We start from the raw sequence: 13,281 nt of genomic DNA on the forward strand, positions 1-13,281 counted from the left end.
TTATATTTTTCTTAATCATAACATCTACATTTGTTCTTAAATTCTTCAATTTGTACTTTCTTTCTCTGTCTTTCTCGTATGACTTCGTGGCATTGGGATTGGTGTAATCACAAATCCATTCGAGATAAGAACGTTCACATTATAACAAGTCGTTGAAGTTGTCTTGACACGAACTACAATAATATGAACTAATGAGTACGTAACGCCATTTCATATAATAAAAGTAATTACAATCTTAATTGAAAAAAATAAGTTTTGTAAATTTTTTACCAAGGAACCGACAGGGGACTTATAAACTTTTGTTCGACACATTCTTTTGCCAATCAAGAGATATGCTCGAAAACAACTGTATGAAAAAGTAATAAGAACGCTATAACTGCAATCGGACGAAGACAATCTGCGTAAATATTTCTGTTCGATCAATTCTCTTGTTACGCGTCGTCTCAATGTACACAAGTACACGGAGCGGGACGGCGATATGTCTGATAGGAACAGAATTGAGTCCTCGATCCTGGCCAGTGGTATCATAACTGTATGGCTACTGTCTATTCCACCGTTATTGGGTGAAAGTGCCCCATGGAATGGTCTACAGGACTGGTAGCCCCAAGAGGGGCGCGAGCGGTTCAGTTGACCCGTCGACTGTTGCATCGCATCTGAGATTCATGACACACCAACAGTTATTGAGTTAGGTTCTACGATGCCAGTGAACTATGTGTTTGCCAAACGTTCACTCCAATAACTTAGTTTTGGACCGCCGACTCTCGTGCTAATTTATCGACAACTGTAGAGTCGTGTTTGTCTTTCATGTGTAATTGCCAATTTATCCATACAGAAGTTGCCAAATTTTAGTAATTGCTATAATAAATGGAATGTGAATTTTTATGTGAAAAAAGATGTATAATTCAACTGTAATGAACAGAGATTAAATGGAAATGTATTCTTTCGTTTAATAATCTCAATAAAATAAGGAGAACGCGAGGACTTTGTTCAATTTATCTAACATTTTCATTTGACTAGTAGAAATTGTGTCAGCGATTAATTCAGTCGATTCACATTTATTTGTTAGTGGAAATTATCTACAAATTATTTCTACCTGCAGTATATAGTGCATGTAGAAGGTGTAAATAAAGTAAATGTCACGACGATGCAAGATCGATTCTACACTGTCAACTGGAAAACAATGTAAGAAAGGTGGCGCAAAATATACAGGCTGTCCCAGTTTTTAAGGTTCAAACTTTGAACCTGGGACCAGGGACACCCTGTATCTTGACTGGTATTTTCAAGATCAAAAAGTTAGAAATTTGTCTCGATTGCGTCGCTTTCTACTCCTCTCATGAATAAGATTTGTTAAAGAAACTATGGATTGCTGTAGAGCTATGGTTGGTCCTTGCAAAAGCGATACCTACATTGGAAAAAGTATCAACTCTCTGATCATGATAAAACCAGCCTAGGTAAATTTTATGACACCTTTCATGCATTATTTTTCCACTAAATCGAGGGCGTAATATCGATCTAGTATAGTCGTGACATTTCTTTTTTTGTACATCCTGTACATAAATCGATCGCTGTACTATATCGCGAATACTCTATTTTCGTATCAGTTCGTCATAAATCATAAATCTGTTCGTCGCTATCAGTATATAACATGTACATATATTAAAGTGTAAAAGCATAACTTGCGATCATCGTGGCTGTGTGATAAGCGTTATCGTTAACAGAAGCAATGTGTGTCGTAAACATGTAATAATAATTACAAGTTTTCCAAGGTACACATACCCTTCGCGTAATCCTGAAATACTTTTGGCACTCTGTAATGTAATTAGATGTCATTTTCATTCTTACATAAAATTATATCTCCATCAATATTGCAATCAAACTTTTTGAGAAGAAATTTTATGAGTCTTGTTAGATAAATGAATTTTCAAAATACGCTTTTGTTTATCAATCACGCAGTTTCGAATATCAATATCGTTTTAATCAGTGTTAAATAGTGTGTCTATTATTTTAATAGTATAGTATATTATAGTATATTATATTATATTATAGTATATTATATTATATTATAGTATATTATATTAGATTATAGTATAGTATATTATATTATATTAGATTATAGTATAGTATATTATAGTATCGTATCGTATCGTATAGTATATTATATTATAGTATAGTATAGTATAGTATAATAAAGAAAAAGTTTAATCTTCGTGCAACAGTATTTTTAATCCTATTAAACAATCTAGACATAATTAAACAATATAAATAACGCAGGAGAATGTACGCTATACGTTCATATTATTTAACAAGCACAACGTTTTGTTACTGTTCCCGTGCAACTAATCACATACGTCGTTACTTGTTTGTGCAGGATGATTCAGAGTTTCTGATTGTGCGATATCGATTGGCGTTTCAATTGGTAAGTACTGTGCACGTCACTGCTATTGCTACTAATTATCGTGTCGTTACGGTCGTCACTAGGATAATGGTCTATTTCCAAACCTTTATTTCGAATACAACATTGACGCGTGAACCTATGTTTCGAGTATAAATAAAAAGAATATGAAACAACTTGAATGAAATCATAAGAAAATAAATAATGTTGTAAGGAAATTCAAACGATAAAATGTATTAAACATATCCTACTTGTTATTTGCTCATTATTTACTTCGCAGTACATCAATGCATATTTCTCATCCCATGCAATATTCCATACATTTCAAAGCAGCTAGATATATTCTTCGGATCGCCTATTTTGATTTTATATGTCGCGTACTATAGTCCTTTCTGCATACTATAGTATGTTATGAATAAAAAATTATTTGTTTAAAATTCATTCTGTTTTTATGGCGTTTGTGAAAAGTTAGTTTTCACTTTACTGTTAGTCGATTAGATAAGATCATTTATGTGACTGGTAAAAAAGTTGTCGACTACATTTTACACAATAATTCAGGTATTTAAACAGTAAAAGAAGCACAATCATTACAAACAGATAATAACTATGATAAACAATATCTTTTGTCATGAAGAAGTAAAGGGTGAAATGTCGTCAGTTTTAACTATATTAATAGACATGCGATGTTGAGTATAATAGCATTTAAAATTATTTTTATTGTCAAATTATACACGAATTATCGCATCTGGGCCTCTAATATTATATAACGCAATAACTAATGAATGTAAATATTTGAACAGTTTGTCTTTGTACGAAAGTACTTTAACATTATTGTTTAAAATAAAAAATACATTAAATATAATATAATACGGTAGTTGATATATGATATAATTATTTTAATATAACGTAACATAACTGTTTGAATATAATGTAATATACCTTAAATATACTGTAATATAATTGTACAATATGTACTGTATAATACATAGTGTAGAATATATACAGTATAAATATACTGTAGTACAATAGTTGAAACGTAATATAACATGATAGTTTAAATATATCACAATATACCAGCAATACACCGTAACATAACCTGACATAACTTGACATAACAGTTTCAATATAATGTAATGCAATGGTTTAAAGGAATGAAATATGCTCAGGATTGACTGAAAATAGCGTGAATATGCATAGCATGAGGCAATCGTAAAAATTAAGCATTCACTTTTATATAAACAGTAATATTTAAGACAAGTACGCATCAATATTTTAACAAATCTATATTGCAATTTCGTGGCAAGGAATTATAGAAATTTTAATACGTTTCATTATACATAAGGGTTTTCCAATAGGGACGGGTCGATGTTGACAGTTTGTAGCGGGCATGTTCTCTCGAATGCGTTGATTAAATCTGTTGGTTACAATTCAGTCGGTTATGTCAGATCACCATGGCAAGTTACACGATTGAGAAGCACGCCCAAATGATCAAATTGTATTATCAAAATGAGTGTTCGTTAGTGAAAACGTTGCGCGCGTTGCGCCCATTTTATGGTAGACGCAGTGGCCCTTCAAAGTCGACCCTCTAACGTTTGCTGGCCAAATTCTAGACGACCGATTCGGTAAACGATCAGCCAACACTCGTACGTCAACGGAAAGCCAGATCGGCCGAGAACATCGCCGCTGTCCGTGAAAGCGTACAGGAGAACCCGAGGCAGTCAATTCCTCGGCGTGCACAACAACTTGGTCTTTCGCAGTCTTCAACTTGGCAAATTTTGCGTCTGGACTTGGGCCTACACCTGCACAAGATCCAACTGACCCAGGAGCTCAAAGTTAATGACCACAAACAACGCCGTTTGTTCGCTGACTGGAATTGACCACCAAGATCGTGCGATTTGACCCATCTAGACTTCTTCTTGTGGGGTTTTCTGAAGTCGCAGGTCTATACTAGTAAGCCACAATCGACCGACGCTCTCAAAGTCAACATAGCCCAGGCCATTGCTGAAATTCAGCCGGAGCTATGCGGCAAAGTCATTGGTGCCACCGTGCAAAGCCACTGGGGACATTTGAACGATGTCATATTCCATATATAATGGCATACACGGGCCTTTCAAATAAATAAAAAATCTGTTAATACCTCATACACAGCCCATTTTATTCCATTTCAATATCTCGAACCGCCCTCACTGGAAAACCCTATACTTACATACGTGACGATACATCAGCGGAGGAATACAAAGTAGCACGAATGATCACAGAGGCTGTGATTTCGGCTAAAAGAGAGACACTAGAAAGGGAGAACTATCCGAGATGAAAATGCTCGCGTCTGGTTTGAACAAAGAAAAGGATGGGAGTTCGGTGATATCGGAAGGCAGAGAACTGTAATGCATATGCATGTATGGTATACATGCACAGCTAATATTTATGAAAGAGACATTTGAGAAGTCCTGATTCGTGTCGATATTTTAACGAGGCATTGTCACTGAACGAGCAAACTTTGAAGATTTGTAAAAAAGCCGTATAGGTTGAAAAGGTGAAGATTCTAACTGGTAAAAATTATACCCGCCAGGCTACACCTTCTTTCAAAGTTGTGTCGCTAGAAGCTTGTTTCACATAAATATACTTTAACTATTTTCTTCAATTACTTAAAAGGACATTTGACTATAATATTACTACATATAGTTGAAGCTTTAAGTCGCTAAATTGATTGTAATATGAATAAGTTGTACATACTATAAAAAAATAACTCCGTAATATTTTTGAAAATTTGTCAAATTTTATTTCGATTAAGAAGAAATGAATCATATTCATGGCTAATAAATTATCTGCGACATCGTTATCGCGGCTCATTTGCTGTTACAATGCGAAGGGTTAATGCGAAAATGTTTGCATTACGTTAAGCACAATTTGCGCACACGTGTGCGTTTAACCTAATCCTGAATGTTCAGTGTGAAATAATATTTTTGCAGTTCAACATGTTTGAATCTCGAGTTTTTATTACGAAGCGTCTATCTAGTTCCATGTGCTCATACGCTGTACGAGTGTTCAGTGTATATGTGTACGCGACATAGATGATGCGTCACTGCACCAGATGAATGATATAGAACGGAGACGATTCATCATCGATTTTGAATGTGATAACCTCTGCAGTGCGTTAAGGTAATCATAAATACCTGCTATTGGGCCAACACTGTGACGAGGAAGATATTATGTACGAATAGAAATGAGCCTAGCTAATAAGACATTCCTTTCTTTACTTTTTGTTTGCTCTCTGCAGAAAATACAGAAAAAATTGAAGAAGAAAGGTAAAAATAGGAAACATTTGAATCATTTGGTGAATCTATGTCTAGTTCAGTCCGTCGTAAATAAAAACGGTGAAGTGATTAATTAACATATATTGTCACTCTAAGTTTAGGAGTATGTATTTGAAAAGGATTATACAAAATAGTCTAAATGTACAATATTACTTTCAAAAATATTAAAAATGTTTTCCCCCTTTTAGTCATTTTAATAAACTGTACATAGTAGATAAACATTTTCAAATTTGTTTAAAGCCATGACGGTTTGTATTTAACCTAGTTATTTTTGTAAATAAAGTTAAACAAATTCACAATCCAGTAGTAATGAGAAAACTCGTCATATATCAAGGAAATGATAAAATTAATTCTCCTATTATGTTTCTTTCAGTTTATCAAATTATTCGATCATAATCATATTCATCATTGTAATCAACTATTTTCTACCAGGGGTAGCGTCAGTAAGAAAATTATTTTTGTTTACATAACATATCCTACGTTTGAATAATACTTGACTATTACGTTTTCAAAATTAACGCATAGAATGTGACGTAAATGAAGGTTTCTATTTTTGCCTTCAAAGTAGTGCAAACTAAATTTCTCCCATTTTCATCAACTTGCAAGTGTAAAAATATTGAAACCATCACTCTTGCATTTTTTCTATTATAATTACATGTATGCTAATTACATTGAATAAAAATGAATTTGTCTTCAAATAGATGACTCTAAGCTCGATTGAAAGCTACGTTATCATCGACACATTCGGTTTTCATTTTTTTTTTTTTTGACAATGTTGCAAGCGAGCAAAAAATCTGAGAAAAATTGAGTACACGAGGCGTGATAGTACCTTATCAGGGAATATTATATATGTTAATAATAATAATGTAATATTATATATATAACAATATTATATATTTTAGTTTTCGAGAAATCTTCAATTTTCCGACTATCTTTTGGTTTTTCATTTCTGCTAATCACAGCTTGCAACTGAAAAATCTGAAAAAATTCTATAACATGCAGCTTGATGTCCAAAATAGGCCACATTTTTTTCAAAATTTTAGGCTATATCGGCTTTATTTTAGGCTATATATATTTAGGCTTAATCGGCTATGCCCTTCGAGATTTTTGTTCTTTTTATATTATCCATAACAACAAACGTCAAATAAATATTTGTTTAGCAAGTTGAAAGCATTTTTTATTTGATTATACTTGCTCGTCTTTCAAAGAGTAAATGGGTTAACCTCTCAACTGCAGCACGCTCTAATAATAAAAATCATCTGGATTGTGCAGCGCAATATTTGCATGAAAGTTGTCGAGGCTGATTGACTCGCGTCGTTATACTCATTGTCGGGAACTGAATTGCATGGATAAAGATGAGGAAACGTTGTAACAATTCTTCCATTGATTGCAAGGTATATTTTAAGTGATGATATAAAATCCGCTCTCTGATATTCACGAATAACGAATATTGTATTTATTAATATTTATTCACAGTTTTTAATTTTAATCATCATTCGAACTAGTTTTTAATGCTAGGAATATGAGACTTTTATATTACTATTATCTAAAATTGTACGACCGAATATCCATAGGAAACATTTGTTTACAAGAGTGATATTTATAAAAATGATATTCGAAAAAGTAGATTGTGTATTTAGCTATTTTCTTCTAATGAAATGTATAAACTTACTGATTGTTAAACATTTCAGAAGTCTATCTTTTGATTTCTCAATTTTCGAATGGCATTGTCGAACGTTGTAAATTTGTCTGCAGACGCCGCAAGGATTTTGCAGAATTAGGCGTATGCTACTGGTAAATAGTTGCACTAGTGTCGTCTCGAAAGCTATATCCATATTCTGCTGCTTGCCTTATCAGACCTTACCATGCACGTACCATTTAACTAATGATGGTCGCGCAATCTGTTTGAACGTGTGCGAAATTCTGCAGGTCCAGCAAAGTTGAACAGATCGAAGGGTTCGAAATACATCACACTCTCTCTCGAATTTAATTACGAAGCCATCACTAAAACTAACTAGACTAATCATCTCGTCCACTAATCTACCAAGGCGCATCGAAACGTGTTTCCCGTAACGCATTTCTTATCATATTTTCTGACATTTATAACTAATCACTTAAATAGAAATATTTGCCAGAAAAGTTCAAATTATCCAAATTATTATTCTTATTAAAATTATTACGAAACTGCCGTTTCCATGTACTCGTGTAAAAACTGAGTAGCGGTGATTTAAAATGATAATACTAAAAATCTAACAAATGTCAATGCATTATCTTTAATGCGCTGAAATTATTAAAAGAAGGAAATGCTTTCTATTTCGTTTTTATTTCTTGCAATCGGTGCAGACAGCTTTTTATTTTACATAAAAATCTGCAGTTTATCATTTCTTTGCTGTTAACTGTACTTCTTTGATAATTTGTTTTGTATTAACTCTCATATAATAATTTTGTTAGCATTAGACGTACTTGTTTGGCAAAAATAAAATTTAGCAAATAAAACTGTAAGTAAATTAAAAAGTCATTACTAGACTGCGGATGTGTATGCAAAATAAAAATAGTCGAAGATAATTGTAAGAAACGCAAGTCTGATAAAAATATTAATTCTCTTTTAATCATTTTAATACACAATTTTATGTTTGATTTAGTTATTTTTGTCAAAAATTCATAAAATTCGCAGTCTAGTCATTGCTTCTGTTCTTTCTGGATTATGGAAAATCTACCCTTCAAAAATATATTATTTATTACGAAACAGCATGTTCATTGTACTATATCTATTATGTGTATAATGCATATATGCAGTATTGCCTTGATGAAACCTGCTGCAACGTGACCATTAATAATACTGAAAACTTAACATATTGCAGTCGACAGTTAAAGTTACTAAACAAATTGATTCAGTAAAAATTACTGAAGTTTTTGTAAATGAACTCATTGGTTAGATATAAATTTATCACGATTCTGTCGTATCGAGAGATACATTAATAGAATTCTAGTGCAAAATATGGGAGAAAATCGAACGAACTAAATAATAGATTTGTTCTAGTTCATAATGTAGAAGGTAGAACGAGGACATAGAATCTGGCATAAATAGCATACAGTCAGTCCCATAAGTATTCGCACCCTCATTGCTTATAAGAGAAATTTGTTGAAATCAAGGGACGCATGTAAGATTTTGCAATAAATTTTTTATTACGAATGAACACGTGTATAAAGTTTATTCATACCAGATTATAACAAAATTGATTAACTAATAACAAAATTGATTAACTAACAACAAAATTGATTAACTAACAACAAAAATATATTGATTTTACTCCTCGTAGTACGTAATAACAGTCCACAAAAGTATTCGTACCAGTGTAGATTTTCTCAAAAAATCGCATATTAGAGTAGCTTTTTTACTTTATATTAATTTTCTAGTACTTAGTGGGTCCACCTTTATGCTTTATTATATCGTTTAATCGATTTGGCATACCTTCTACCAGTTTTAATGCGATATCTGGTTCAATACTATTCCAAACTTTCAAAATTTTGTTTTTTAGCATTTGTTTATTGAAAATTTCATGCTCGCGTAGTCTTTTATCTATTTCCGCCCATAAATTTTCTTTAGGATTTGTATCCGGACTCTGAGGAGGTGTATGTAAAAAATGGGGAACGTGGTAAAGTATCCACTCGCGAATAATCCGAGCAGTATGCTTCGGGTCGTTGTCGCGTTGAAAATAGTAGTCATCTTCCAGCCCAAGCTTAATTGCACCCGAGTGCAGATTTTCTTCGAGTATATTTTGATACTTTATCTTATCCAAAATTCCATCGATAAAGACAAGTTTGCCCACTCCGGATGCCGCCATACAGCCCCACACCATCACGGAGCCTTCGCCGTGCTTTACAGTGGGTTGTACATTTTTTAATTCTAGTTCTGTATTAGGCTTTCTCCAAACTTTTCCTCTTCCGTCACATCCAAAAATATTAAATAAGATAATGAAATGTTTATTGCAAAATTTTACACGCATCCCTTGATTTCAACAGATTTCTCTTATAAGCAATGAGAGGGTACGAATACTTATGGGACTGACTGTATATCTATTCATAATAGTATACACGGTCATACTATGTCATTGTAGTAGCACTATCAGTTTTAGAAAACGTTTGCAAAAACAATATTCATGCGATTCTGTGGAATGTGTAGAACATTCTACAAGTGTAGAACAAACAAGTAGGTGTAGAATAAATTAACTTGTTTAATTTAGCTGACCTTTGGCTACTTTCATGTTAATCATTCTCTTCTATTCCAAGATTACGTTTTATTCTTAAATATGTGAATTTACGGATGTTATGTGGTCTTTAATTTTTACAAAATATTAAATTGCAAATACGCGCGGCGTTTATAATATAGACAGCATGCAGAGTGTTGAAATGAAAAATAATCTGGCTTTTAATTGTATTATTGGAAAAAGTATCGGGCACTCTGATACCAGGTCGACAATCGAGTCCACTTCGTTTACCTGTCGAACGACCGCTGTAACCAATTAACCTACCCGGACCGTAGTAGTGCACTGGTCCAGAAACCTACTAAATCGGAACAAGATTTATTTTTCAATTCGTACTCTCCAAGATTTGGTTAGGCATTTTGCAAGTACCGATCTTATATATATATATTAAAACTTTGTTGCTATTTATATGATACGAATTAATTAACATCGTATGCTCTTCTATATAAATACAACATAGCAACGCTGAACTTTCTTCATTGTTTCCATATTTTTAATATGTTTCGACAATAAAATCTACGTATAATTATTTAGAATTCTATACTTTCAAAATCCAATATTCAAAATAGGTGTTTCACACATTATTTCTTCACGCAAGAGATTATTTACTAATATATTGGTTCTTTTAGTGTATCATTTGTTTATATAAAATTATTACAAAAAATCTAACTAATTGTATGTATAAACTTTTGTTTCTTGAATGTACCGACGATAAAAAATAGAGAAACGCCACGAATACTATGAGCGACCTTGAGATATATTCCAAGGTTATATATCTTTAGCTTATAAGTTTTATATTCAAAAGTCCTATACATTTTTATACGTTAAAAGCATTGCGCGTGAGAATTCGAACGGAGATCATGCGTCGTTACTTTGAATGGACGATGATCAGATACAGCGGACTATTTTTATCTTTGAAGAATAAGAAAAACATACAGAGTAAGAAATCAAACGAACTAATTGAAAAGGAACGACGCAGAAGTCTCAGTTAATCTTTTGCACTCGGTTGTCCCTTCTCAGGGAACATCGTAATTCTAGTATAAGACTAAACATTAAAGTTTATTAGCGATTTGCAACTATTTCTCGATGGCTACAAATTTATATAAATCAAATATTATTATAACATTATTATATATACATATGTATCGTATACTATAATAATTTTAATGTTTATAAGCGCTGGTAGGTAACATCCATGATGGCGCCGAATGCAAAGGGTTAAAATCGAATATTCGAATAAAGCAATCGAAAATAGCGACGAAGTGTATTTTATATGTATCAAATTGACTCTTGCGATTCATGCCAACAGTTTCATGTTTAATAATTTTTGTGAAATTAAATATTTTTGCGACGTCAAAATTAAGCACTAGTTCATTTAATACCAATTAACAATAAAACTATTACAAATTGTGTAAATAAAACTTATGTTTGTTGAATCTAAAGTAGGTGTTCTGACTTATTAAAAAACTATAAATTCATTGATTCAATGAACGGTAAAGATAGGGAGTAAAAATTTCTCAAATACGATGGTGTCCGAATATTAACCCCTTGCACTATGATTCCTTTCAAGCTGCGTCAATTAGCATTTATTTATCCTTAATATTTTCCGTAATTGGGCCAGACAATTTTTGTTTCTTTTATTATCTTTATGCGCTTTCATTTCTAGACTTTGATAACAGAAGAATTTATTTTTATTTCGATGTGGCGAAAATTAATATTATTAATATTTATTGGATCCTGCATGAAATCTGTTTCCCAAGTCTGACTCGTTCTTATAGTGCAAGGGATTATTGCGGTCCACTGTTAACAAAATTAACTCTGATGCTACGTTGGTAAAGATAATTAATCAATTATTATTTTATCAAAGAGATTTAGCAGAAAATGTGCATCTATTGAGACGTTCGCTGTTGCCAAAAAATCGCTGAAGAACGCGTCCCGTATCATTGATTGGTATCCCTAAAGCAAACAAACGCAGACACGTCGTTCCAGCGATCCAGGAGGGGGATCCGCCCGCGTCGTGCCGTTGTGCTCTTTGATCACAAACTGGCGGCATCAATCTCTCGTGTCACGCCAGTGACCGATCGACTTATTGTCGACACACTGTCGCCCCTGACACACGGGGCAAAACATTCTGCGGTGACAATACTTTGATGGCGCAATAAAATTGTAAGCATCAACATTGAGCGAAAGAAGTTCTTATTCCATGAAAAATTTTATAAAATTATTTGTTGTCGTTTGCGACGTGATCGCCGTAATTGACCATTATTATTAATTTCTTACAAACCTAATATACCTTTGCGGATAACAAAGTTTTTTCAGCTAAATTTTCTAAAAGAGCAGAGAAATTCTAAATAAAATCATTGATTTATTTTCGCACGTGAAATCGTCCCTTTCCCTTCTATACTATTCGATTATAAGATACGCATAAATTTAAAGCAAGGTTTCCCAACAGATAGAATCGGAAATGCTCCGAACCCCTACACCGCGATGGTTCCTCCATTTCCATAAAAATAAAAGTCACGTGGAAGCACCTGGTGATCTCGAATATGTCCGCCTGAATAGAATCTAAAATTGACCTTAATTTTCCTTGAAACAGTATATCACGTTAATTTATTTCTTCTAAAATAAGAACAGATTTTGTATAAAACTTCTAGAAACACAAGAATTTATTTCAATTTGGAAGAATGAAAATTGTTCCTAAACAAATGCTTCCTTGCGCTTTATTCCTAATGCGAAAAATTGCTACGTTTGTAATCATCGGCAAGGTTTTACACCATTGTGGAATAATGTAATATTCAGTACTTAACCTGATGTGAGTGGTTCACATTTTTTCATTCTAAATTCGTTAAAATTGTATAGATTCTTTCGTAGGAAATCATTAAATAAATATTTTAGTCGAAGCATTCGTTATAATAAAAATGACCAGAAGACTAAGTAAATTCAGTTTTCTATACCGATTCATTTTAAATAGTTACAACATCAAATAATAAATTATTCTATTATCCTTTTATTTAAAAAAAATAACAAAAGGAATAATCCTCAAATTAATATGCAACAATTGGAATAAAAGTTTCCTATTTTAGGAAACCTTTACGTTTAAAAAAAAATTCTTTTAATGCAAAGATATAATTCTTGAAATAATATCTGACGAAAAAATTTTATTTTATGAGACATTTGCATCAATTTGATTTTCTTCAAATAAAATTACATAAAATCGTTTGTATAAAATTGTACATAAGTTTAATTTCCTCATAAATTGATTCGTAAATGTAATTTTTATAATTTTTTGCATGCATTCATTATTTGTATA

General features: G+C 32.5%; 1 protein-coding gene across 6 annotated transcripts in view; it reads left to right on the forward strand.

Annotated features, from left to right (window-relative positions):
* The window catches only part of LOC144473481 (uncharacterized), a 265,918-nt gene that overhangs the window by 55,470 nt on the left and 197,167 nt on the right, over window positions 1-13,281 (forward strand). For 5 of the 6 annotated variants that reach the window (XM_078187376.1, XM_078187373.1, XM_078187378.1 and 2 more), the window contains exon 3: window positions 2,369-2,416. The exons of the other annotated variant lie outside the window; for it this stretch is intronic. The gene's annotated coding sequence lies outside the window, so the exon portion shown is untranslated. The remainder of the gene's footprint in view (window positions 1-2,368; window positions 2,417-13,281) is intronic. 6 annotated transcript variants of the gene reach the window in all.

This window comes from Augochlora pura, chromosome 7 (assembly GCF_028453695.1).
Source record: "Augochlora pura isolate Apur16 chromosome 7, APUR_v2.2.1, whole genome shotgun sequence".
NCBI classification, from domain to species: domain Eukaryota; kingdom Metazoa; phylum Arthropoda; class Insecta; order Hymenoptera; family Halictidae; genus Augochlora; species Augochlora pura.